The following is a 26,569-nucleotide window of genomic DNA, read 5'->3' as shown; positions in this document are numbered from 1 at the left end:
CTCCTTGACATCTCTTGTTTGCTCTTTCTTGTTATTTACGGAGTTTTCTGAGTTATATAAAGGGGAACGTCTCAGTAATCCTCTTAACAGCAAAGAAATCCGGCCACCCTGTTAGGTAGGGGGATGGAAATGTCACAAGATGCTTGAAAAAGGCACTGGACAAAGCTGCAACATACTTTTGCATGGAAAAGCCCAGAAAACGAATGGCACAAAAGACCACTATAGTTATGCTGCTTTGAGAGACAACAAAATTAAATTATAAGGCATGGTTATCCTAACATTTTAATTTAACAACTTTTTTTAAACGAATATGTTTTTTTAAAAAGATACCATGTTATGAAATGGTTGACTTTTTTTGTTTGTTTGTTGTTGGGGTTTTTCATTTATTTCCAGTCTTGGTGTGTTATCTTTGATTGGTTTATTTTTTGGCTTGGGGATGTTGAAAGCACCCTTGTGACACTTGACAGGACAGGACATGGCTTGGGCTGTGCCTGATTTTATACAGTTACTTTGCTCCTAACAAGCTAGATGCAGATGGAAGTTTAAAAAATCTGCCCATATTTCAAAGACATTTGAAAGAAGAATTCACCTCTTGAATAAAAACGTGCATCAAAGTCCTTTCTAATGAGAATAATCACCTCTCTGTTCTTAAAATTAAAGTTTCTGAATTTTAAATTTTCTCAAAGTAAAGGCCATAACCCAAGGTGGCAAACACTGTTTTTGATAGAGCTATGGAGTCACGATGACCGAAGACCTTGGGAAAATTATATTCACCTCTTTGAAATTCTCTTTCTTTACCTGTGAAAATAGGATTTTGGGTGTGTCAAATTAACAGCCATGGAGCTGGATGATATAATAACAACAGGCCCGATGGGGCTCAACAAGGCTGAGCTCTAGCTCTGGCTCTGTCCCTACCAGCTGTGTGACCTTGAAAAGGTCACTTAGTTCTCTGGACCTTGGTTTCCTCATCTAGAACATAAGCAGGTTATACAAAGTGACCTTTAAGTCCCTCTCAATTCTGATATTTTAGGATTTAAGCAACTTATTGTTTGGAAGCAACTACAAAAGAGAAAAGAAGTTGGTGGTATTGATTTCAATTTAAACGATATAGCAATTTTGGGCACCTACACCACCGTGGTGCTCTGTTAGACCTTGTCATAGGATATGATATAACATTCAAGCATTCATTTGCTCAGCAAGCACTTCTGAGCACCTCCTGTGTGCCAAGAACGGTACTACATAAGCAGCAGGGATACAGATAGGAATAAAACCCAGCACCTGCAGGAAGCTCTCAGTGACACAGAGAAGATAGGCACATAAAAACCCACTTAAAAAGATAGATTATTTACATATTTAATCCAGTAGACTCAAAGATTCTTAATTACCAAGTAATATCCTAAAGGGACATTTTAATTTCACCTCTTAGCTTTTACCTCATGCCTCAGAGCCACCTCTGGTTCAGTTAAAGCCTGGGCTCCTAATGATTGTTTTAAAAATCTTATCAGAGAAATTTTAAATATGTGAAACAGAGAGCAAGACAGAGAATACATAGAAGGCCTATGGAAACCTTACCAGCTTCAATAGTTATCAATTGGTGAGCAATGTTGTTTAGTCTGTGCCTTCCCTCAACTCCAGGTTATTTTGAAGCAAACCCAAGACATCAATATTTCCTCTGTAGATCCTTAAGGACATATTACTACAAAGCTTCTTTTTTAACCAACATGAATATCCTGCTTGCAATGATCTCTTTTTTTGACTTGCGGGCTGGCAATACAGGTGTTTTCTCTTTTAAAAATCTCTTCAGCTGTACACATATAATTTGTTCACTTTTCAGTATATACATTATACCTTAATAAAAGGATGAAGCTATATTTGACAATACCAGTATCACACCTAAAAACTTAACAGTAATTCTTTAATACTAAGTCTTTGAATAGTGATGAACAATTTTAAACAATGTGGAGATTCAGCAATAAAGACAGGAATAAGGCATGATGTAGGAGTCACCTACCCTAGCCTACAGTTGGGGTGGGGGACACCCCTAAATTCCTAGAAAGTGTCGCAGTCACTTCCCCTACAGAGGTGTCCACCTTGTAGCCGCCACAGGAGGAGCATCTGCAGGTGCACACACTGGCATTCACAGGAACACACCTAAAAGCTGAGCTTTCCAGAGAGGCTGAACATGGCTTCAGAAGCCACAGCCTCTGGGAAAACTCTTAGCAGACATTTGGAACAGGGAGAGAGTTCTAAGGGTTAGCTAGGGAGGCCAGGGACTCAGAAGATATGGTGAAGGATTTCCTCCTCTGCCATAGAAGAGCATTGTCAGAACTGCTCCATGACCAGCCTTTCGGCGCCAGGCCCAGGCCATGTGGGTGACTGGAGGCCCAGGGTCACACATGTGGCCATTTTGAGTGATAAGAGGCAAGAAAATGTACCTACTGAGAAAATTTCCTACTGAGTCATTTTCCTTCAAATGTGCTCACATGCCCCATAGTGTTTGTCTGGAATCCTTGGAAAGGCTCCCGTCTTGTTTCCAACCCTCATAAGCTCTGTGTGTGTTTCTGAGACAATCAAATATTTTTCACCTTCCGTGCCACCACCAAATACCATCCCAATCCTTGGATTTTCAGCTACAAGTCCTGCCCACACTGGCAGGCAGCTTCCTACGTTCCTTTCTTCCCTGCTCTTCTCTCTACTTTAGGCTGCCCTGTGGCCTCACTCTGCAGCTGCCACTCAAGAAAGCTGTTGTTAAGGCCACAAGAATCCCGACCACCTTATAGGGGATGACGCAGGCAATGCACTTACCATGTAAGTCTAGTAAGTGTGAGTTTTTGCTATTAGTTCTTTCTTTTTTATTATTTAAAAAAATTCCTGCTGCAAGAAATTTGAGCATCCACAAAGTAGATTATTACAAGCCTTCCTGTGTTCATCACCCCGCTTCCACAGTTCCCAACTCACTGCCAATCTCATTTTGCCTATGTCTCAACTCTCCCCTCTCCCTGCCTCATCTCCTTCAACAGCTGAATTATTTTGAAGCTAATCTCAGGGTATCTATTTTAAATTTTAAGCTTTTAGTTATTTTTGATTAAGTAATATTGACATGACTCAAATTCAAAAAGTTCAAAAGGCTAAAAAGAGAAAAGTCTCCCCCTCTGTCATCATCCCTGCCCTACCGTGAGGTAGATTTAAACAAGTGACCGTAATATTTGGTGGCTCCTCCCATTAAGAAATGGAGTCTATTTCTCTGCCTTGAATTTGGGCTTGGTCACGTGAATTGCTTTGGCCAAAAGGATGTCAGCAAACATCATGCAAATAAGAGTCTGAAAGTGTTTGTGCACTGGGCTTGCTCTGCTCAGGAGTCTCTGGCTCCTGGGAACTCTGACGCTGCCTTGTGAAGGCAGGACCAGCCTCCTGGTCCTCATGTGCAGAGAGGCCCCAGCCACCACAGCCAAACCACAGAGATTGAGCTGGATGAATGGGGGTTGCTTTAAGCTACTAAGTTTGGGCTAGGCTGGGATACAGTCCCCTCCCATCTCTCACACCCAATCCTGGCACCCTCCTTCCTGGAGGAATAAAATATTACCATATTACCAGTCTGGGAATCCTTCCAAAGATAGTTTATGCATAAACAAGTGCATAAATATATATTCTCTTCCCTTCCCCACTCTACTTGCCCCCTTTTAAGAAATAACAAGTGATAATACACAGTTCTGAACCTAGTTGTATTTGTGTGATGTAGCAATGTATTTCGGAGGTCATCCCCCATCACAGTGTGAGGCGCTTCGTTTGAAGTATGCCACTGTCTGCACAGACTGTGAATTATTTAATCAGACTTTTATTGATGAGATTTAGATTGATCCTAGTCTTCTGCTATTTCAAGCAATGGTACAATGAACAAAGTGGCACCCTGTCATTCTGCACAGATGTGAGTATTTCTGAAGTCTAGATTCGTGGCTGTGGCTCACAGGTCCAAGTACAGTGGGGCTGCACGTGGAATGTAGCCTGCAGGGAAGGAAATGCTTTCTGTTCCTCTGGCTTTCCATTTCTGTGGACCCCAGCTGTCCACCTGCCTATTCCCACAGTTTCCTACTAGCTTCTTGCTGACAGGGTGCCAGTCCCAGGCTTGCCCCCTTGGGGGTCTGCAGCTCCCTTGGTTCTCTGTCACCCCAGGATGAGGCCTGGCTCCTTGGGTGTCTGCCAGCTCTCTGGCCTGCAGTCTCCATGGTTTGGAGGAGTGGCCTGACCCCTGCCTCCCTTCTAAGCCCTAGAATGTGAAACACCAATGTGAGAAGCTTCTGCGCCCTGCACCACTGTGATTCTGGAGACAGTTCAAATGAGTTATCATTTACTGACAGACACTAACAAGTCCAATAAAGGCAGCAGTCCCGGCGCAGAGAAACAAGTGGTTGGAGCTGACCCTAACAGGACAAAGAGGCCCCTATGGAATGAATTCTAATTAAATACTCACCCACTCCCACCCCACCTGAACCATTAACCCCAAGGAGTACTTAAGCCAGCCGACAAATTTAAACAAACCAGAGGTGCCGTAGAAATGAAATGTACTGGCCGCGCCCAGTGGCTCATGCCTGTAATCCCAGCACTTTGGGAGGCTGAGGCCAGTGGGTCACCTGAGGTCAGGAGTTCAAGACCAGCCTGGCCAACATGGTGAAACCGTGTATGTACTAAAAATACAAAAAAATTAGCTGGGCCTGGTGGCAGGAGCCTGCAATCCCAGCTACTTTGGGAGGCTGAGGCAGAAGAATCGCTTGAATCCAGGAAGCGGAGGTTGAAGTGAGCCGAGATCGCACCATTGCACACTCCAGCCTGGGCGACAAGAGCAAAGCTCTGTCTCAAAAAAAACAAAAAGAAAAGAAAAAGAAAAGAAGAAAGAAAGAAAAGAAATGAAGTGTGCTTTCTGATTATGGAATATGAGTTTACACAGAGCAGCTGGTACCTCTGCCCAGGTACCCAATATGTCTACCTCTCTGGTTCCCAGTGAGCTCACTTGCTTCCTATTCAGTCACCCTAAGACTTATTTCTTAAGACTGAGCTCAGCTGGATCTTCATGCTCCCTGGGAGGAAAAAATTCCCAGAGGACACTAAATCCCCATCATGACCTGTTGTCCCTTTGCTAGTGTCCCTATGAAGACCTGGGCTGCAGAGGGTTGCTGTTTCTCCCCAGCATCCTCCTCCCTCTTTCCTGCTTGGCGGAGCATGGCATCTGCTCTGTTCTTTGTCAACACTTATGTAAACCCCACCCTTCCTCCCTGATTCTGGGCCTTATGGCTTCACTTGCAGACCCCTGTGGTCATTTTGATTTGGCAGGTGACCACTGTGTTTAGTCCCAGAGGTGCCTGGCCCTCCTCCATCATACCGGATGAGGCCTGGGTGTGGGGAGAATCCTGGGCTTGCAGCTCCAGGAGCTGGGGAGACTATTCTGTCCACACCTGATAAGACTGACGCCAGAGGTGAGGTCAGAACCCAGCAAGGAGCCGGCTAGGCCTGAGGACAGATAACCTGAGGATGCTCTGAGTCCCCAGTGGCTCTCAGAAAGGAAAATACCTGAATGAGCCAAAAAGCAAACTCTGGAGAAGGGGGGAAAAGAACAGTACATGGATACTAGGCCTGTGAAGAGTACCTGTGATGTAGTGCAGGGGGGCCTAGACAGGGGGTTCCCTGGGGCCTCCATCTGCCCACACTCACTGCCCTTATCTCCAAAGTTGCAGACACCTAGGAAAATTTTATTTCTCGCCTCTTGTATCTTAGATGCTTGAGTTGTTGGTGACTTGTTCATTGCCATGGGTTTTATTTACTCCCTGTCTGGGTCCCTAACTGCTGGAGGGGGTGGGCAAGGTTTTTCTCACAACCATTATCAATCCTACTTAAAAATAGATCTTTAATAAATGCATATTAGTTTATGGCTTAATAATTGTGACTCCACTTCTTGGGTGAAATCTAGTTTGGACAGTAATAATAACTACTATTGATTGGGCAATTAGCACGTGCCAGACATCTTGCATATGTTACCCAATTGAACCTCTCTGCAGGGTAGGTATTGCCTCTATTAAACGTCTCTGCAGGGTGGGTATTGCCTTCATTTAGTGGGGAGAAAATGAAGTCTCAGAGAAGCTAAGAGCTGTGCCCAAGTTCACACAACTTCCAAGAGGTTGAGCTGAGATTTAAATCCTGGCCTGCAAGACTCCAGCATTCAGGGTCCTTTCCTTTAGCACCCAAATGCTGCTTCCAGGTCAAGAAGGAAAAACATAGGGGTCAGAAGCAAAGCACTGCTGGGAGACCAAAACTTGCATTCCTTCTGCTCATCTTTGCTGGCTGTGGGCCTGTGATTGACCCCTGTGCCAGGGCTGTTTGGAGGGCAGCTATCAACAGACCACTGTGCATAAGAACAGAGCAAGGGCCATGGGCTCTTGGTTTTGCACACACCAGCTGCTCCTGGGAGGTTCACCGGAGGAAGAGTAAATGGGCACAAACCACTTTCCTACTCCCCAACATGAATTGTGGCTTGTTGTGTGTTAGTGAAAAGGAGGCTCATGCAAATGCATGAGGTTGAGTTTTTCTAAGGCTACATGAGTGGCACTACAATGACAATAAAAATAATAACAAACTGTCAGATTCTTTCCCTTTATTCTCATCCCAAGTCTCTTACAAACTGTGTGACTATAGGCAAGCTCGGTAAGTTGCTTAACCTCCCTGAACCTCATCTTTTCACTTTTAAAAGGGAAAATAACTGTGCTATAAAGTCCAGTGACTAGCACAATGTTTGGCACATAGAACGGCCTCAATAAATGTTTGAGGCTCAAATGAATGAAATATAGAGATTGTGCTACTTATTTTGCACCTCCTGTAGCACCTAACATGTTTTGAGCTGGTGTGTGATTAATGAATATTTGTGATTTGGGATTGTCTTTGTAATTAAGAATAAGGACCTGCCCCATAAAACAAAACAAAACAAACACTAGCCCTCTTAAACACGGAGAAACTCCTGTCAAGAGAGCCTGTGATTTTACTGCACGGACCAATGGGGAGTTGTGGTATTGGAATTAATAACAAAGATCTGTTAATTCTCTGCCTTTGCCCAGGCTGCCTTCCAAGGCGTGATGTGGATTCCTGCTGTTTCTGCTCCAGATAAATCAATGATAATCTTCAACCCAGTGAGGGGCAAGTCATGGGGGTTGCTGTTGCAACTCCTGTGTCAACAGCACTGCTAAAAATCAGATTTCTTGGAACCCATTCATCAGAAGCTTTGAATATGCCACATTGCTTGCTGGGCCTAAAATACTGCATGCATGTGGTGACCTTGACTTGGTTGTTTCCATGAATCCTCTTTTCCCTGAAGCCACGGGCAACATTTCTAAGTCACATGGCAGGGATAGGGCTTCCGTCCCTAACAGTATTTTCACTAATGTTTATGGCCCAGGCCTGGCCTGTTCACTATGCACCACTCACTTTCTGGCACTGATTCTGCCCCAATAGGAGCAGAGAAGGCTGGGAAGGAATGGGGAGGGTGGGGTGTCTGTGCCCTCTGAGGACTGGTACCTTTCTTTTGCCTTCCTGATACCTTCTCTGGGGCAACTTTTGGGTAGGAGAGCTTTTTCTCCGACTTTCTATTTACTCATCTGTTTGTTTATTCCTTTATTCACTGCTTATTTAACATGCTCAAAGGGATCCCACGCTGAATGGGAAGCACTGTGGTGATTCTGGGGGAGCACAGAGAGGTGAGATGTTGAAGGGCTGAATGTAGGCAGAGAAAAAAAGACATCAATCTAACAACTGCTAACACCCCCAAATGCTAAGTGATTATCTCCAGATGGCAGAGTTACAAGTGGTTTTTATTTTATTCTCTTTATTTATTTATGTTTCCAATTTTTTTCTTCAGTGACACACATTAGTATTTGTATAGGAAAAGTTATTCAAATGGTGACCACGTGGTCAACAGGTGTTCAGTGCATGGGGAGGTACAGGTGAAGACACTGGAAGGGTGGAGAAGAGGAGAAGGCTATTTCCAGTCCAGGTGGAGCTGAAGAGGATTCTGGAGAACACTTTGTTGAATTGGGCCTTAAAGTTGGAGGGAGGCCTTGCTTTGGATGTCTGTGGGGCTGTCTGCCTACCACTCTTCTCTCATATGAAAGTATCCTCTCCCCACAGCCCATAGGAACTGCATGCTATGAGCTTGCCCTCGCCCTGCTCTGCCTGACAGTCCAGTGGTGGGCGCCTGACCAAGGCCAGCCACTCATTAGTCTTACCTGGGATTTTCAGATTTAAAGCTGGCAATATCTTTAGTGAAAGCCTAAAGAGGTTAAATTCAGGAGGTTCCTGTATGTGGGTGTGGCAGGGAGGGATTTGGGCAGCCGTGTTTCCTGCAATGTGGACGAAATCAGTATGCCATGAGAGAGAATGAAATAGGCACCTGGAGAGAAGTGGAGAGAAGAGGTGAGAGTGGGAGTGGGAGAGTTGTCGTGAACTCTGAGCCCCTGACTCCAGATATTCCCAAATATCAGCTGTGCCCTCCTTTTCCCTAGCTCATATGAGTTGGGTTCTGAGCTTGCAACCAATGTATCCTGTCTAAGACAGATGTTGCTAAGTGGAGAGAGGTGGCAATGGACAGTGGTAGAAAAGCAAAGGACATGTAGGGAGCAGCTGGCTGTTGCATTTGCCTGGAAAGTGGGTGGTAAGTTTGTGTGTCTGTTGAGAGGGGCTGAGTTAGTGTGTGTGGTCCCCTGTAAGGGTGGCAGATTTCATATTTCAAGGTTTGAGTTTCTAGCCCCCTGCAGCATCTCATGCTTCTCTCAGACCTCAAAAGGCCACCGTTCTATGACCAGCTACCAGGACCGATCTGCCTCTTCCAACGTGCACCCCAAAGAAACTGGGGATGTAGTCACAGTGAGATCCTAAGCCAGGGAGTCCCTAAGTGAGGTCCAGCCTTAATGTGGACATGCTTTGCTTCTTCCAGGGGCCACTTAAAGTTGGAAATGCAGGAATTGTACTCGCTTCTCCTCCTTTTCTGCAGCTTAGACTGAATTTCAGTCCCTCTCCATGATCTGACCATCTTGTGAGCTGTCACTGCAGCCAAACTGGCTCATTTATGTTCTCTCCTCTCTCCTTTGGGACCAACTCTGGTGGGCCTGCTAAGGGAAGGGTTAAGAAAAAGAGGTAAGGAAGACCCTGGTTAACACACTAATTAGCTAACCCTTCCCAGGAACAAGAGAAAATCAGCCACACGGTATCACATAGCTCTTTAAGAAAGTCCCTTGTCTGAAAGTTGGAGGGTTCCATCTTGGGGTACAACAGGAAAGCTAGACACAGAATTCAGAGTTGAGGCCGTACTTTCAGCCCTCTTATTCTACAGATGCGCTGAATAAACCAAGGATATGTCAAGAACCCAGGCCCTGGACAGTTTTAGTCATGTCACACTGACAACTGGTATACTAAAGCAATTTCAATTCCTCATCATCTGTCTCCATCTTTAACATCTTGTCTAAAACCATGCCCAGGAAGAATGTTCAGAGAATACAGGCTGCCACACAGATCAGGCGTTTCTCTCCAGGCTCCAACACACATGCTCAGCCTGGATCAATAAGCCTGACTGTGTCTCTCTGGCCGGGATGGAAAACTGTCTGGACACACAGGTGGAGGCAGCAAGACCCCATGGGCTGTTTCTGTTTTATGCTTACCCGGTTACCTTAGCAACAGCATCTGCACCGAGACACAAGAGGAAGCAAAGCACCACCTACCAATGCCCCCACTGAGAGGCGTGGGGAATAAAGTAAAAACCGGCCTGGAATCAGGAGACTTCGGTTCCTGGCCTCTCTGCTGGCCATTGGCTGGCTGCCCCTAACAAATCTCCTCACCTCCTGGGCCTGTTCTGGGCAGAACTGGGGCTGAGAGCTCTCTAGCTGGTTCAAGGATTCTGTTGGGGAGAATAATAGTCTCTGGGTGAGAAGACCCTACTGTTTCTGCTCTGAGTAGCTTCAAGCACAGGAACTGTGTCAGCAAACAACTGTTTTTTAGCTAGTCTTCCACAACTTAACTTTTCAATCTCCACCTGTGATGCAGAAAATGTTTGCTGACCAAGCAGATGGTCGAACTGCAAGACGTCCTCACCAGGATGGACATTTCTTCAGCTGAGGTAGGAGGTAAACCTGGCTTTGGTCCTTGAAGGCTCATGGAGAAGAAAAGAGATTGAGGTAGTAAAAAATAATTATGAGCACTTCAACTCTACAATTACATGTAGTAATAATAATGACAATAAAAGTAGGACCTCCAGTATGATCTCTTCATGTCTGTTCTTGCCACATTCTCATAACCAGCTGTGAGGGAGGCAGAACAGAAATTATGACCTTCTTGTTGCAGTGGAGGACACCGAGGCACAGGGAGGCTGAAGACCCTGGGGCTGCCTGGGTGATGGCTGAGCTGGATCTGGACTGTGTGTCCTTTTCCTCCTGATCCCAGGACATTTTTATTGGACATGACTCATGACAGCTATTATGAAGCAGAAACATCTTCCAACTTTGTTTGTGCAACCATGTTTAAACTTAATGCATGTCAGAGCACCTATCTGTAGAAGGAAGAAAACTAAGATGGATTCATTCAACAAATAATGTGCTGAGCACGTACTTTGTGCCAAGCACCTGGGATTCAAAAATGAGCAATATGTGATCTCTACTCCCCAGCAGTTCAATTGACTAGGCAGGTTTTTTTGCTTATTTAAATTTCTCATTTGGTATTGCATAGAATCACCAACCAAAAAGTGATACCTCCCATCCTGCAACTATTTTTGTATCCCCACGGAATTCCACTGGGCTGCATCCACTGATAGGAGAAGACACACTTCTAAAATTAGGAGAGGGTATCCAGGAACAAGGAGCAAAGATGAAAAACCATAAGCTAATGCTAAAACCACCCCTGGCTCTGGGAGAGGCTTGGGCTGCGGGGAGATGAGAGAGGCCCCTTGACTTGGTGCAAAAGTGCTTCCAGGAAAGAAGCTGGGAGCCGCTTCCTGGACAAAGGCTGAGGGACTGACAGGGAGTCAGAGAGGCAGACCCAAGAACCACTACTACATGCCACAATCAGATGCTGGAAGGAAACCCAAAGTCCATTCTTTGAACACACAAAGTCATTGAGGTCCTGTTTCCACAGATGAGAGTTTGGGACCACACCCCACCCATAGCAAATCCTTTTCTGAATTGATGTGGTAGAGTGTTAAGGGCAGAGGCTTAAAGCGCCAAGCTAGCTTGACAATGGGCATTCCTGTCACTAAATCTCAAAAAAAAACTTTTTATCATTTTATCTCTTTCCCTAGACTGGGCCCAACCATGCCTTGTCCTATGAACAGAAAAAGTATTCAAGCTGCTCTCTTAAAGCAGCTTTTATCTCCTCAGTGAAGTGGCAGTTTTGGGACAAATTTCCACATGAAGAATCAAAATGTTCCAAGCCTAAATAGGGTTCTAGCAACACACTCTTAACTCACAGAAAAGAACCTCTAACTTAGATTTCTGCTTTCCTTTGCAGAATCTGTAGCCTGAACTCACTGGTTTTAACTCCACAGGCCTGAAGACACAAGCAGAAGGGACTCAGAAAAGCCAAGGACTGAGTGAATTCACAATGCAAGCAGAAACATCAGCAGGCAAATTAGGGCCCACATGGTTTCGGTTTTAATGTTCTTTGTTTTGTTTTGCATTTTTCTTTACAGATGGCATACTGCTCTGTTGCCCAGGTTAGAGTGCAGTGGCTTGATCATAGCTCACTGCAGCCTTGAGCTCCTAGGCTCAAGCAGTCCTCTTGCCTCAGCCTCCTGAATAGCTGGGACTACAGGTATGTGCCACTGAGCCTGGCTTGTTGTTTTGCTTTCTAAGACCACATTTACATTAGCCCATCTATTGTTCAGAGTCTTGCTATGTTGCCCAAGCTGGTCTCAAACTTCTGGGATCAAGGGATCCTTCCACTTCAGCCTCCCAAGTAGCTGGGAGTACAGGTGTGTGCCACTGTGTCCAGCTTAGCCCATCTTTTTTTTTTGTTGTTGTTTTTAAATTTTACTTTAAGTTCTGGGATACATGTGCAGAACGTGCAGATTCGTTACATAGGTATACATGTGCCATGGTGGTTTGCTGCACCCATTAACCCGTCATCTAAATTGTAAGTCCCACATGTATTAGGTACTGGTCCTAATGCTCTCCCTCCCCTTGTCCCCCACCCCCTGACAGGCCCCAGTGTGTGATGTTCCCTGCCCTGTGTCCATGTGTTCTCATGGTTCAGCTCCCACTTATGAGTGAAAACATGCGATGTTTGGTTTTCTGTTCCTGTGTTAGTTTGTTGAGAATGATGGTTTCCAGCTTCATCCATGTCCCTGCAAAGAACATGAACTCATTCTTTTTTATGGCTGTATAGTATTCCATGGTGTATATGGGCCACATTTTCATGGGCCACATTTTCTTTATACACTCTATCATTGATGGACATTTGGGTTGGCTCCCATCTTTAAAACAACAAAGAAATGCTATAAGAGCCAGGCCATTGGGGGTACAAGTGAAGTTGAATTATCTTCATATTATACACATAAAAAATTAGACCCAGAACTTGAAAGAGGTCTTAGAAATAATTTACTGACTTTGTGTTTCAATGAACAGTCTGAGGCCTCAGTCATACTGATAGTAAGTATGACTAGCTACCACTTATTGATCTCCCACTCAGAATCCAGCACTGGGCAAGGATCATGTAATGGTTTGCCAGGGCTGCTGTAACAAAGCACTGCAAACTGGGTGGCTTAAACAACAGAAATGTATTGCCTCACATGTTCAAGATCAAGGTGTCGGCAGGGTTGGCTCCTTCTGAGGGCTGGCAGGGAAGGTTCTGTTCCATGCCCCTCCCTCCCAGCTTCTAGCAGTTTGCTAACAACCTTTGGTATTGTTGAGCTTGTAGAAGTGTCACCCTGAGCTCCACCTTCATCTTCACACGGTGCTCTCCCTGTGTACATGCCTGCCTCTGCGTCCAAATTTCTCCTTGTTATAAGGACACCAGTCACTTGGGATTAGGGTCCACCCTAATGACTTCATCTTAACTAATTATATCTCAAATGACTCTATTTCCATATAAGGTTCTATTCTGAGGTACTAAGGTTAAGACCTCAACATATGAATTCTGGAGGACACAATTCAACCCAGAAGTCTACCTTGTATTGGGTCCTCACGGCAAGGCTGCAAAACCCGGGGGGTTGGTGGCCCAGTCCCACCTCCCGTGAGCTAATGAATGTGGGTAAGTTGTTTAACCTCCTTGTGCCTCAGTTTCTTCATCTGTAAGATGGGGATAACACAGGCCCACAATTTTGAAACGTTAAAAGCTCCAAAATATGACAAAATGTATTTATAATTCATTTGGCAGCAAAACCTGACCTGAAACAAGCACATTGACTAAAAGTATCCTTGTATCTTGACTTGACGCAAGGATACTTACAGTCTTTACTTATGCAACATATATATGTGTCACTACAGAAACTAGAACCATTAGTATGTTTCATAACAGGATGCTGTTGCAGATGCCATGAGGTGTTATAAAGCCTGTGGTACATATACTGTATATCTTTCTCAAATCCCCAAGTTCTGACATGCCAAGCACTGCTGGTTCCAAACAAGGGTTTGAATAAGGGACTGTGGCTCTTCAGTGTATCTATCACAGGGTTATAATGAGGATTAAATGACTTAGTATTTGTACAGTGCATAGACTATTATCTGGCACATAGTAAGCACTGTATACATATATTTGTTAAATAAAATAACAGCCGCCTTGTCTAAAGTAACTCAGGTGGAAGGCTAGGGAGGAAGGTTCTTTGAGACTTTGAGTGCAGGAATGCCTGACACCAGAAGCTGTGCTGTCTGTGCTGTCATGCTGCCTCTGCGACTCCAGGTTTGGGCTCATGTCCTTTGGTTCACAAACCAGCCTTGTTTATGCAATAGTTTGAAGCAATCTCTGCCTTCTGAGATGATTATTAAGTGAAATCAGCCTTCTGTTTGTGTTCGTTAGCTTCGCCGCCATAACAAAATACCACAGACTGGGTGACTTAAACAACAGAAATTTATTTTCTCACAATTCTGGAGGCCAGAAACCTGAGATCAAATTGTCTGCAGGGTTGGTTTCTTTGAAGGGCTCTCTCTGTGGCTTGCAGGTGGCTGTCTTCTCCCTCTGTGTTCATATGGTCTTCCCTCTGTGTGCATCTGTGTCCTAATCTCTTCTTATAAGGACACCAGTTATACTGTATTACTGCCCACCCTAATGACCTCATTTTAACTTAATTACTTCTTCAAAGGCCCTGTTTCCAAATACAGTCACATTCTGAGGTACCAGGGGTTAGGGCGTCAATATATGCATGGCGGCGGGGCATGGGAAGGGGACACAGTCCAGCCTATAACACTATTTTTAGAAACTAGATAAATTATCACTCACAGCAGATGAATCCCATATGCTTGCTGGCTTGTTTCTGCCCCAGCATTTTTCAAAGTGTTGTCCAGGACCACCTGCAATCGAATCACTTGGGCTTTTAGTGAAAATAAGTCTGCTCCAAGCCCTTGAGTCAGAATCTGGGGCAGAGGAGCACAGGGCCCAGGGATAAAGCCTACTTGTGTTTTACATTCATACAAAGATTTGGCTTAATTAAAGGGACTTGGGAAAAGCCAGGTAGTGAGGTATGCCGCCCCCCCAACCCCCACTGCACCCCCACAGCCACTGTAGTCCCCCAGGTAAGGGCAGCCGAAAGAAGAGCACGAGGGAGGGAGTCAGGCAAGTGTGAGTCTGAGCAGGGAGCACCATGCATCTGAGGCCTCCTCTAGTGTGGCTCACTGGAGGGCCACGAGAGAAGCTCCTTTCCACTCAAAGCTTGCCTCCCAGTACCAATGAATGCCCCCACCCTCACCCCTTTCAGTAGATACAGGGGACTTTGCAGTGTACATGCCAGGAGAGGCCACAGGGGGAGGCCACCTACCCAGAAATGCCTGTGTTCCACAGCCCGACAAAGATTCTAGTCATTTCCCCTGGGCAGTATTCCCCTACCCCTAACCCCCAGCTCCTGGCAGAACTCAAAGATCCCCCTGCCTCTCAGAATGGTGGAAGACCTGTGCCTTGAAATAATGTTTAAGAGACAGCAAATAGTGGCATTTTTCCCAAGCCAAATGCTGAACCAGGGAGCAGAGGTTGAGGCAGGTTCACATAGTCACTGACTCTGCTCCAAAGCTTCCTGCGATGTTGGTAAGCCGGTGGGTCATTTGGCTTCCTGCAAGCTGATGTACGGGAAACAGGATTGTCATACACATGGGTACAGCCTTTGAATCACGTCCCAGACAACCAACGTGAGCCCTCTAGAGTGGGTGTCAGCTGCAGGTGTACGTGTGTGTGCACACCCATGTCCCACGCCTGTGTTAGGGTGGCCACCAGCCTCTCATGTCAAAAATTCCAGCAAAACAGCTGGTGAGTGGGACTCTAAATGATAGTGATTTTCCTAGCACCATGACAACAAGACACCATCAAAGCTAATGGCGCTAATCCATCCCTCGTATTTCTCTGCTGGTTCCGGCTTAGATTTTGTTTCTTAAAATACTTGCCTGGCTGGCAAGGCAGTGACTCACCTGCACCAGGACTGAACAGAACAGGCAGGAGGTGTTTTCTTCTGAAGAGCTGTCAAGAGCCAATGCAGCACCTGAGGTCTTTCATTTCACACGTTGTTCCTGTCAAGGAGGAGACATTCTTACTCTCTTGTCAAAGTTGGAGTTGCCAAAGAAAGCAAAGTGGTTAGAATGTGTCAAACTTTGGCATTTGTATTAAACAGAGTTTGAGGAAACCAGGCAGGTTTGACTGAGAATCTCTTCCTCGTCTTCCATCCAGTGCAAGATAGGCCACATTTTTACAGAGAACTGTCAAAAAAGAAAGTTCACATTAGAGTCACTCAGCTCCACGTGGGTCCTCTGGTGGCATCTCTCTCAGTGTCAAATCCTAATTGTTAGGACTCCATGAATCCTGAGTACTTCAATGATTTAAGAACTCTTCCGAAGCTGGTAATTTGGAAATTGCATTGTTAGTAAATATGAATTAATAAAAAAGCAAAGTCAAGAATTTTATTGGCAATGAAACTATGTTTACTGGTCATCTCTTAATTCCATTTGAATTCCACAGGCCATAAACTGTGGTATATTGCAAAATACCCTGAAGTCAGACGTGGATTCACATCCTAGATTTGCTGCTTATTAATTGTGTGACTTTAGCCGTTACTTAGCCTCTGTGAGTGTCCATTTCCTCAGCTGTCAAAGTGGGAATGATACCATTTCCCAAATTGTATTGCAGTGAATATAACAAGAGATCATGAGTATGAGAGATGCTAGTACAGAGGCTGGCCCATAAATGCTCATGTCTTTTCCTGTCTCTTGTTTTTTTCTGTAACTTAAATGAGCATCATTTCTAGCTAACTAATGTTTTAATGTTGACACATTTCAGTAGATGGTTTTCTATACTTTTAGAATGTCATAAATGATTCTCCAAGAAGTAGAAATGACTGGGATACAAACCCTGAGACCAGCACTTGCCAAAGTCACAAGAGGTGATTTGTATGGTCCAGACAGTGATGCAGGAGCAAAGCCTCAGTTTTGACTTTCAGAGATTTGGGAGCAGTGAGGTGCAGTGCCCTTTGGAAAGGTCAGTAGAAATGCTCTGTGAAATGTGAAAAGCTGGGTGCCAGCTCAAGGGGTGCCAGGTGAGGTCCCACTGGAAACTTGCCTCCTCCATCCCTGCCTCCCTGTCCTCAGCAGCACCCTTTCATTTTCTAGTTAGATCGGCTCAGGTCCCAGCTGACTCCTTCTGGATGTCCAGCCACAGACATTTGTCTTTGTCTCCAGCACTTTGAGTCAGAACCACAGGTTTTCATATTTGCTGTGGTTTTTTTTTTTTCTGTCATTATTGTATTTGTTTTGGTCTTAGTTTTCTACCAGACTTTAATGGAAAGAGACCAGGTTTGAGTCCAGCTGCACCCCTTATTAGCTGGGTTATTAAGGACAAGTCACTTCACCTCTTTGAAATGCAATCTTCTGATTTATATATGGGGATCCTACATTATTAAGTTGTTGCAAGAGCTAACGTGACTAAAATTCACATTGAAGTATTTTGTAAACTGTAAAGTGCTGAGAAGAAAAGATAATTTCAAACCCCTCTTAGCATGTATACTTTACTGGAACATATACATGCCCAAAGATATGTGTTAAGTTACTTTTTGATTAAAGATATTTACTACAAGAATGTTGTCCAATCCCCAAACACACCAGGAGACGTTCTGAGCATTCTGCAATGGTTCCAGTGGGTTCCCTGGGTGGTTTGTGAGGGAGTTTGCCATTTACTGTGTATTTGCCATGTCCGGGCTCATGCTTGGGAACATCCTGTTTGATTCCCATGAGGTAGGTATTAGCCAAGTTTCCCCCACCAGGTGTGATGGTTAATTTTGTGTCGACCACACTGGGTTAAGGGGCATCCAGATAGATGATAAAACAATATTTCTGGGTTGTCTGTGAGGGTGTTTCTGGAAGAGATTAGCATTTGAATCAGTGGACTAAGTATAGATCACCCCCACCAATGCAGGTGGGCAGCATCCAACTGGCCCTCAGCCTCCACAAAAATGTGGAGGAAAGGTGAATTTGCTCTCCCTTCTGGAGCCAGGACATTATCTTCTTTTGCCTCCAACACCAGAATTGAAGGTTCTTGGGCCTTCCAACTCTGGGACTTACATAAGCTGCGTTCTCTACATAAGCTGTCACCTGTGTTCTCAGACCTTGGGCCTCTGACTGGGAGTTACAGCATCGGCTCCCCTGGTTCTGAGGCTTTCAGTATCAGACTGAATTATAACCCCAGCTGTCCTGGTTCTCCAGCTTGCAGACTGCATAACATGGAATTTCTTGAGCCAATTGCATGAGCCAATTCCCGTAATAGATCCCCTTCTACATATCTGTATATGTCCTATTGGTTCTGTTTCTCTAGAGAACCCCGTGTGATACACTACGCATGCACAAATAAAGTCACCTCAAGACTAATAATCTAAATGTTAGTTTGTTACCACCATTTCTCACTTTGAACCTAGCTCCCTGCAAAGCACCTTCTACCCTGCACTTTTGGGGAGTTCCTGGGGTAGGAGGTCTTACATGTGCTCATCAGCAAATCAATGCCCAGGCACTGTCCCTTTCTCCGCTCTGCCATCTCACTCTGGTAAAGTTGCTCTGTGGATTGTCAGGTGGAAAAGTTGCCTTTTTCTCTCTTATGTTCATTTATAGGAGTTTCATCTCAGTGACCCTGTACTCCAGTGTCTTATGAAGCACTAACAAATAGTCCCTTTAGCTATTAGTGACAACTCTGCCCAGGAATGAGACATGGGTCTGATTTGGGGTAGGGTGAAGGATGGGGTTCCGCCCCTGTTACCACAGTGTACTCAAAACTACTCCTTTCTCCAGTATGATGCTTCGCCTTTTGGTGAGCCCACTGTGCGCAGCTCCCTGCATTTCCTCAAGAAGGGAGTTTTCCCACATCCCTGTAGGGTTTCCCTACTAGTCCACTAGATGTGACGGAATCCTAGCACAGACTCCAGATTGCACATTCCCACTATACAGATGAGGAAACGAAGGCTCAGAGGGTAAAGAAACTTACCCAAGGTCACACACTGAACAGGTGACAGTCAAGAGCCAAACTCAGAGCAAAGTCCAAATCCCACATTCTTTCTGACCAAAATCCTGTGGTCAAAGTGGCAACATGACACATTGTTCTGACCCTGGTATTCGTACAGGAGGGCAAACTGTGCTGGTCACTCTTTACTAGACATGCTTTTCTCCTCCCCAGGGGTTTATTTAAGTCTGTTTCTGCTTGGTTTCCACTGAAAATTATACTCTGGGCATGAAAAACGGGGATTCCTTGCCATTTCACCTTCCTTCCCATTCCTAGCTGCCCTCCCAGTGAACTTACAGTTTATTTCATTGTTATTTGGCTTATGGTTAAAAGAACTGTGGTGGGGCCAGGCACGGTTGGCTCATGCCTATAATCCCAGAACATTGGGAGGCCGGGGAGGGCAGATCACAAGGTCAGGAATTTGAGACTAGCCTGGCCAATATGGTGAAATCCCATCTTTACTAAAAATACAAAAATTAGCCAGGTGTGGTGGCGCACGCCTGTAGTCCCAACTACTCGGGAGGCTGAGCCAGATGAATCGCTTGAACCAGGGAGCTGGAAGTTGCAGTGAGCGGAGCTCATGCCTCTGCATTCCAGCCTGGGTGACAGAGCGAGACTCCATCCCACCACCCCCCCCAAAAAAAAAAAAAAAGGAAAAGAAAAGAACTGTGCTGCTTACACAGATGACAGAACAAGCAAGTCCTGGCTACTACAAAGATACACCTGAGCCAGTGTTAGTAGATCTGAGAAAAACACATATTCCTTGACTTGATTCCAAAGCCTGTGTAACCTGGTCACTCTATACCAACCCTCTGTTCCAGCCTAAAGGTCTACACGTGACCCTAAGTTCTCTTTGCTCTCCTCCCAGCTGTAGCCTGATGCCCATGAAAGATGGGGCCTGTACCCCATGTGCTCACTCCTCCTAGCCCATTCCAGCGATGTGGCATCTATGCTCCATTCTGATTCTCTTGGTCAGGGCCTTGACCTTCTCTCTTGGCCTTGCCAAATCTTTCCTTTAGGGAGCTGGATGCTCTTCTTCCCCAGAAGACATTGCCTGGGGACCTGACTACATCTAAATAAACCTTCCCAACATTTCCAGAACAAAAGACTGTTACCTTCCCAGGCATGCCCTCTTGACTGCTTCAGACTCTGGCTGTACCAGCTCCACTCACCACATAATAAAACTCTTGGGGTATGAAGGAGGATGCACACCACCCTGTCTTGGCTCCAACTGGCCACTTCCTGGAAACTCTGGGATTAGGTGGCTGGCCACTTTCTTTGCAGGGCTCCTAATGTGTCACCAGCCACAGTTGTTGGTGCTTAGGTAACTGAGGGAGCTGTCTTCAGTTCAGACTTCTTAAAGACCCCATTTCATATTACATAACCCTCAACCTACAACCCCTGCTTTCCCATTTCCTGTTTCCTTTCTCTCCATAGCATTAATCAGCATTTTGATATACAATATATATCAAAACGTATAGCTTACTTCAGGAGTAAGCTCCTTGAGGTTTTAGTCTGCTTTGCTTGAGCAGTGTCTGGTAGGTGCTCAGTGACTGCCTGCTGAATGCATGACTGGAATGACCATGATCTTGAACATCAGCACCAGAGTACACATACTGAGGTGTTGGGAGGACCAGGAATTCTTGTTCTCTTCTGTCACAGGGCTCAGCTGTCAAAGATTTCCAAACGTCCTCCATCTTAGCCACCGCAATAAATGGTCTACAAGTTCATTCTCGGCACTGCACTGGGCACCATGGGAAATGCAAACCCTTCAGGCAGCTTAGTATCCCAGCTCATCTCTGAGCCATCACCCGCTGGAAAACGAACTGTTCCTCTTGCAAGCCCTCATTATGCCCTTATACCCGCAGCATAGAGCTCTGTGTTCTCCATCTGTCTCCATTCTTCCCAGACATGAGCCTGTCTTACTCATCTTCACATCCCCAGTGCCCAGCACAGTGCGGAGAAGCTATGAAGGGTGTGATAAATATTTGATGCATAAATGAATACCTGGGATCCCACATGCAGAGAAAGCCAGCCCCTTCTGAATTAATTATGTGACTCAGACACTAGAGGATGATGAGTTTATTTCCTTTATTATGATTAATACTTTTTTTCCCAAAGAGTTTTTCAATTCTGAGATTTAAGTTTTATATATTGTAAATATCAAGATATCCTTTATGAAACAATATTCTTTCCAAAAGACAGCATAAATTTTGGAGTAAAATTGATGACAATGTTTCCTTTTTCTAGACTTTAAATATCTCCTTTTACTTAGGGCTGATTTTAAAATCATGTGGATTTAAAAATTTATGTGGAAGTGTTTTGTGACATTGAAAATAAGAGTCTGTGAAGAAAAGCTGATGCTGCCTTTACTATCTCTTTGTATCTGGAATAATTAACTTTTGTTTATTATAAAAACCTTTTTTAAAAATAGGCAATAAATTAATTGTGCAGTTCATCTTGGATTTAGGAGAAGTTGATTCTATGGTTTTTTTCTTTCTTTCTTTTTGTGGAGACAGAGTCTTTCTCTGTCACTGGACTGCAGTGGTGCAATCATAGCTCACTGCAGCCCCTAACTCCTGGGCTCAAGCAATCCTCCTGCCTCAGCCTCTCAAGTAGCTGGGATTACAGGTGTGAGCTACCATGCCCAACAAGAAGGTGATTCTTAAAAAAGAGAAAATAATACACAGAGAAAAAGTAAAACAGTTGTTGTCTTCACATCAATAAAAAGGGAGACTGAGCATTTCCTAAGTGGAACTATTTATAGCTTATACCAAGCTTTAAACTATACTAGATATTTAGTTGATTATATTTCCCAACTCTAATTATTAAAATTAATTTAATCAGTGTGGGAAGAAAATTTAAGAGGGAAAAATAAATCTGCTTTATGATTTTCAAAGTTAGTTTTCTACACTGATCGATGTATGAATAAGTGCCCAGGTGCCAATTCATTTCCTGCCATGGAGATACTGTGCTTTCTGAGTTTTAGAGAGTTAAACTCCAGAAGGCAGTAGTGGTTCTATCTGTTGTGCCTGCCTACGCAACATTCATTACCCCATTTTTCTGCTCACAGCCTTTTGATTTTCTTTAGGGAAGCCACCTCTCACTCCACTTTCAGTTCATGACGCTAGGAATAGTTAGGTGACCTGGGCTTGGCCAATCAGGGCTTGGTTCAGAGATGGGTACATTACCAAAGCTAAGCCAATGTGAGCCTAACTGGGATTTTGCAGGCACTATTAAGAAAGAGATTCTTTGCCCTTTGGTATGCTGATGCTTGGAGCTTCTACCTGAGAGTGAAACTAACACAAAGAAAGCAGACAGATGGTAAATTCAACTCATACTGCAACTTGGATGTGCCAATAAAATATAATTTCTCTAGTTTGTCCATAACCAGTCTGGTCCTTCACTAGTTAGGGTTTAAATCTTGATTCAATCCAATAATTCAATATCCTCATTGAGAACATGCTCGCTTTCTCAGATGGCTTCCTCTTTCTCCTTCTCCTCCTATAAAGATGCCATCTGGATGCATGGCCAATATTCAACAGGTACATGGCATTATGGCTGCCCTCATTGATAAAATACTAAAGTATGCATGGAGCAGTTGGTAAACAGGTTCTGCCCTGAGGTCCCTGCTCCTCATAATCCATCAACTAAAGGGTTAACTCTGGACATAGTAAGACACCTCCATTTATACTCCTCAGCGCCTGAGCCTGTAAGGATTTTTAAATGTTTTGATCATCATCCATGTAGGGTGTGCTGGGGTGGAGGTAGTATGGTGGTGTGTGTCTTTTCTGTGTCCTCATGGTGTTGAGAGGAAGGGAACTTTTGTCCTTGTACTGGTCATTGAGCATAGCTGCCTTGTATGTGATTATTTTGAGACAACATCCACTTTTTGTCCGTCCTGGGTGCACTGCAAGCCTCTGATGTGGGGGTCTGTGGATGGGGAGCTTGTGTCCATCTGAGGTGATCTGAAGCAGTGCTCCCAAAGGTGTTTCCTGACTGGCTTAGCTCCTTCTCTGCTTTTCCTGCTGCTACAGACTCTGACTTCTGTCCATGACTTCCTATCAACCCTGGTCCCAGGGGTCTCCTCGGCAGCCCAAACCACTGAGTCACCTCACTACAATGATCACCTCTGGCAAGCTGGCTACAGGCTTGCTGCTATGTCTGGGTAGAATCTAGCCTTCATAGGGACCTGACACAGCTTGAAAAGTCCATAGCAGGGCCTGCTGCTACCCGACCAACACTGGGCTTTTCCTCTCATAATTCTGGAGGGGGCATGGGGGAACGATCTCCCTCCGCCTTTGTGGTTAAGCTTTACTTTTCCGATACAATCTCTCTGCTCAGGCCTCTTGTTTATTCTGCTACTTCTGTCCTCTGATAATCCCCACTTTCTCCTGGTCTAGACCTTTCGAATATAAAACCCTAAGGTTTAGTCTACCAAGCTCAGTTCTTGACCCTCTGAAGAGGAAGGTAATGGAAAGTACAGGATATTTTCTCAAGGTAAGGGCTTGAATTACATGGCTATTGCCTTGCTACAAAATTTATTTTTGAATGCCAGAAGCTGAGTGTTATGTTTTCTTTCTCTTTGCATACTTTCTGGAAAGAACTTTCATCTCTTCCTAGGCAGATAAATGCCTAGAGTAGACTAAGTTCATATGCTTTGAAAGGCAAAAGAGAAAACTACATTGATAATTTCAAAACATTATGCCTATCATACATAACAACACCTTTAAAGCACCTGAAATCTAACTGGGCCTAAAGCCAGTCTACCCAGTTTTTAGCAAACCCATGGATCCCGTGGTTAGAGCTGGGTTTCAGTCACTTGCTACCCATAGTCCTGACTGACATGGTAATAACAGTATCCATTTCACATTATTTGAATAGCACTGGGCACAGCTCCACATGCAAATGGGGCTGATTAAATGCATTTGATGGTAAGATTACTGCCAGGGTTAGATCCTGACACAGATAAACCTTGCTTAAAGAGCTCCCCAAGTCCATTTCTAAACCTCCCATGTATATTTCTTCTTTTCCAGTGGTAGAAAAAAAAGAACCAAGGAAGAGGATCCCTTCCTTTGGGTTATCTGGGGCCAGAATCCCCTCTTCTGTCACTCACCCTGTGGTGGTGCTGGGGGTTGTACTGAGACTCCAAGTTATTTCTCCTTGCTGACCCCTCCTGCTTCCCCTTTCCTATAAGCTTGTTCCAGTTTCCCATAGTTGCAAAAACAAAACACAACAAATAAAACAAAACAACAATGAATAAAGGAAACTCTCCCTGCCTCCCCTTTTAGCTGTAACTTCCCCCTCCCTGCCTAACCAACTCTCTTGAAGCAGTGGTTTATACCCATTACCCCTGCCTCTTCTCTTCTTTGACTCCATTTTGCTTCTAACCTAGTGTGATTTGGTTTCTGCCCTCACATCCCCACTAAAACCAATGTCTCACAAGTAATCAATGACTTCCTCATTGTCAAATACAACAGACACATTCCGGTGCTCATTTGCTTGACATCTCTGTGGCATTTCCCACTCCTGACCACTTCCTCAACCTGGAGAGTCTTGATGTGAACTGCTTGATGCCACTTTTTTCTGGTTTTCTTTCCATTTCTCCATCTGTTCCTCAGGATCTCTTATTTGATCCTTAGGATCTGGTATCTGTCAGGTTTGGGTTTCATGCTTTCATAATCTCTTCATTCTGCCTGCTCTTCTGGGCCATCCCAGCCCTGCCTTGGCTTCAGTGACCATCTTTAAGTTGACTGTTCCCCAGTGGGCACCTTCAGGCCTCTCTCCTGTGCTTGGAACTCATGTTCCTAACTCTTCCTGGAGGTCTCCACCTGGATGTCCTACAGCCACATCAAACCCATGTTCAAAACATGCCATCTTCCTCTCAGGTCAATTTCTGTTCCTCTACTTGCAATCACAGTAAATGGTATCAACATCCATGAAGCTGCACAAAGAACCCGAGAATCCTCCCGGATTTCTATTTCCTTTCCCCTTTCTCTGCCTACTGAGGCAGAACCTTGTACCTGGCAGTATATCAGATATCCACCCAGAGTAGTGTGTATGAGTGGATGAATGAACTATGGTGCTACAGAACACCATGGCTCCAACTTGAGTCTGAAACTTGATGTCATTTTGCCTTTCACAGTTTTTCACTGCTTCTTCTTTAATATGAGGGAGTCCACCTAGATGATCTTCAGCTCTGAGATCTATGATCCACACTACTCCAATTTGACACCTTAGTCACTTATCCACTTAACTCCATTCCTTTTTCTTGTGCCTATCACACCTAGGTAAAGGGGAGGGGAACCCCTATGATAAAATGGGACTTAAAACTTAAATTATGCCAGCTTGCAGAACATATTTTCCCTGGTAAGAAGTCCCAATGTCTCTCTGCAGCCACCTACCTTGAGTCACCGTGAGAACTGGAAAGGGAAACAGAAAGGGTGCATAGGAAAGGCGGGAGAAGCTGAAGGAGAGATTAACAGAAGCCATTTCCTCCTTTCCCTGTCATGCCAAATCCTCTGTCTGTGTGAGTCTCCCCAAGCGCTGCACACGGGAAAGCACCTTCCCTCTTGTTCCTCATGACTTCTGTCTGGAAACGAGTACCGTGACTGTCTCCTGAACGCCTACGTGCCTAGCACTTTCTACTTCTCAAAACATTGCACGAATATTTATTTGAGAGCCTTCCATGCACAGGCACTGTGCTAAACAATGTGCACCTTATCTCATTTAAAGCCCACGACCCTAGCCTATTTTTATCTCCGTTTTGCAGACCAGAAAACTAGGGCATGGAGCGGTTAATTGCTTCACTAAGGCCATCCAACTAGTAGTGTGGTCCTGGAAATCATCATATCAAACCCAGGTCTGTCTGATTCTATGCCCAAATCCACGGCAGCCGTGGCTACACTGCTTCTGACGTATTCGTGGTTATCTTTCGCTGCCACTCAAGACACTGAGTACACAGTATCTAGGCTTTTGATAAGTGCTCATTGAAGAAGTGCTTAAACCATGTCAATACGAGCTGGATCTGGTCCCAGCTGCCAGAATCCAGAAATGCAGCTTTGGGCCTTTCCCATCACCTCTTTGGGCCTCAATTTCCTCATCTGTAAACGGGAGGCATTATGCAAATGCCCTCGAAGGAGGCTGTGCCTTTAACGTTCTGTGGCTCTGTTCTAATGGCGCAGTGTCCCCAACGTGCTGCCAAGAAACTGCACTGACGGCAGGACCCAGCAGCTCAGCTCTCCTACGCGGCCCCAGCGGCATGGCTGACGCATGCGCCCTCGCCCTCCATCCTCCGCCCTCGCGCCCCTTGCCTGGCGCGGAGGCAGCTCTTTTATGCGCACGCGCAGGCCCTCGCAGCCGCTTGACCGCTGGATTGCCTCGCTCCGGGAGGGTGCGGCTGCCTCCCCCGACGCTGGGGAAATCAGTGCTCTCGACAGGGATACGGGTCTGCCTGCCAGGAGCCATTCGGGGCCCACGGGGGAGCCGCCTGGGCCTTGTTAGGCAAGGTCCCTGGGAAAGCTGCCCCCCACAGGAGAGCGTGTTCCCGCCCGCGCGCTGGACGTGCCGGGGAGCACAGAGAGGCTCTTCCCGCTCGCAGCACAGATGGAAACGCTCTCTCTCTGCGGCCTGGGCTGGGAGGCAGGGGAGGGCCCCAGAGCTCTGCCAGCCCGCAAAGCTGGGAGGATTTTCCTCTCAAAAACGATACCGCTGATTAAACTGAAAACTTCTAAGGTCACGGAGGACGTTTATCCGGGCTGGGGCGGGGAATGCGAGGGCTGGAGGCGTCACCTGACGTTATAAGCTACTAAAAGGCGGCGGACTCTGGCCGGGAGGCAGGCGCTTCATTGCAGCTTAGGGATGAATACATAAACCTGGG

The 26,569-nt window shown here is 45.3% G+C and overlaps 2 long non-coding RNA genes across 2 annotated transcripts in view; one reads left to right on the top strand and one right to left on the bottom strand.

Moving 5' to 3' along the window:
• Positions 1 to 26,569, top strand: part of LOC109026039 (uncharacterized) — a 58,594-nt gene that overhangs the window by 7,821 nt on the left and 24,204 nt on the right. The gene's annotated exons all lie outside the window — the stretch shown is intronic.
• On the bottom strand, positions 13,987 to 25,920 carry LOC101141363 (uncharacterized). Its single transcript, XR_002005050.3, has 3 exons — positions 25,095 to 25,920; positions 15,627 to 15,725; positions 13,987 to 14,522 (listed from the first exon to the last, which is right to left on the bottom strand). It is a non-coding gene; the product is annotated as an uncharacterized lncRNA (long non-coding RNA).

This window comes from Gorilla gorilla, chromosome 2 (genome assembly GCF_029281585.2).
Source record: "Gorilla gorilla gorilla isolate KB3781 chromosome 2, NHGRI_mGorGor1-v2.1_pri, whole genome shotgun sequence".
Taxonomy (NCBI): Eukaryota; Metazoa; Chordata; class Mammalia; order Primates; family Hominidae; genus Gorilla; species Gorilla gorilla.
The sequence above is the reverse complement of the archived record's forward strand: the minus strand, read 5'-3'. Positions and strand labels throughout refer to the sequence as shown.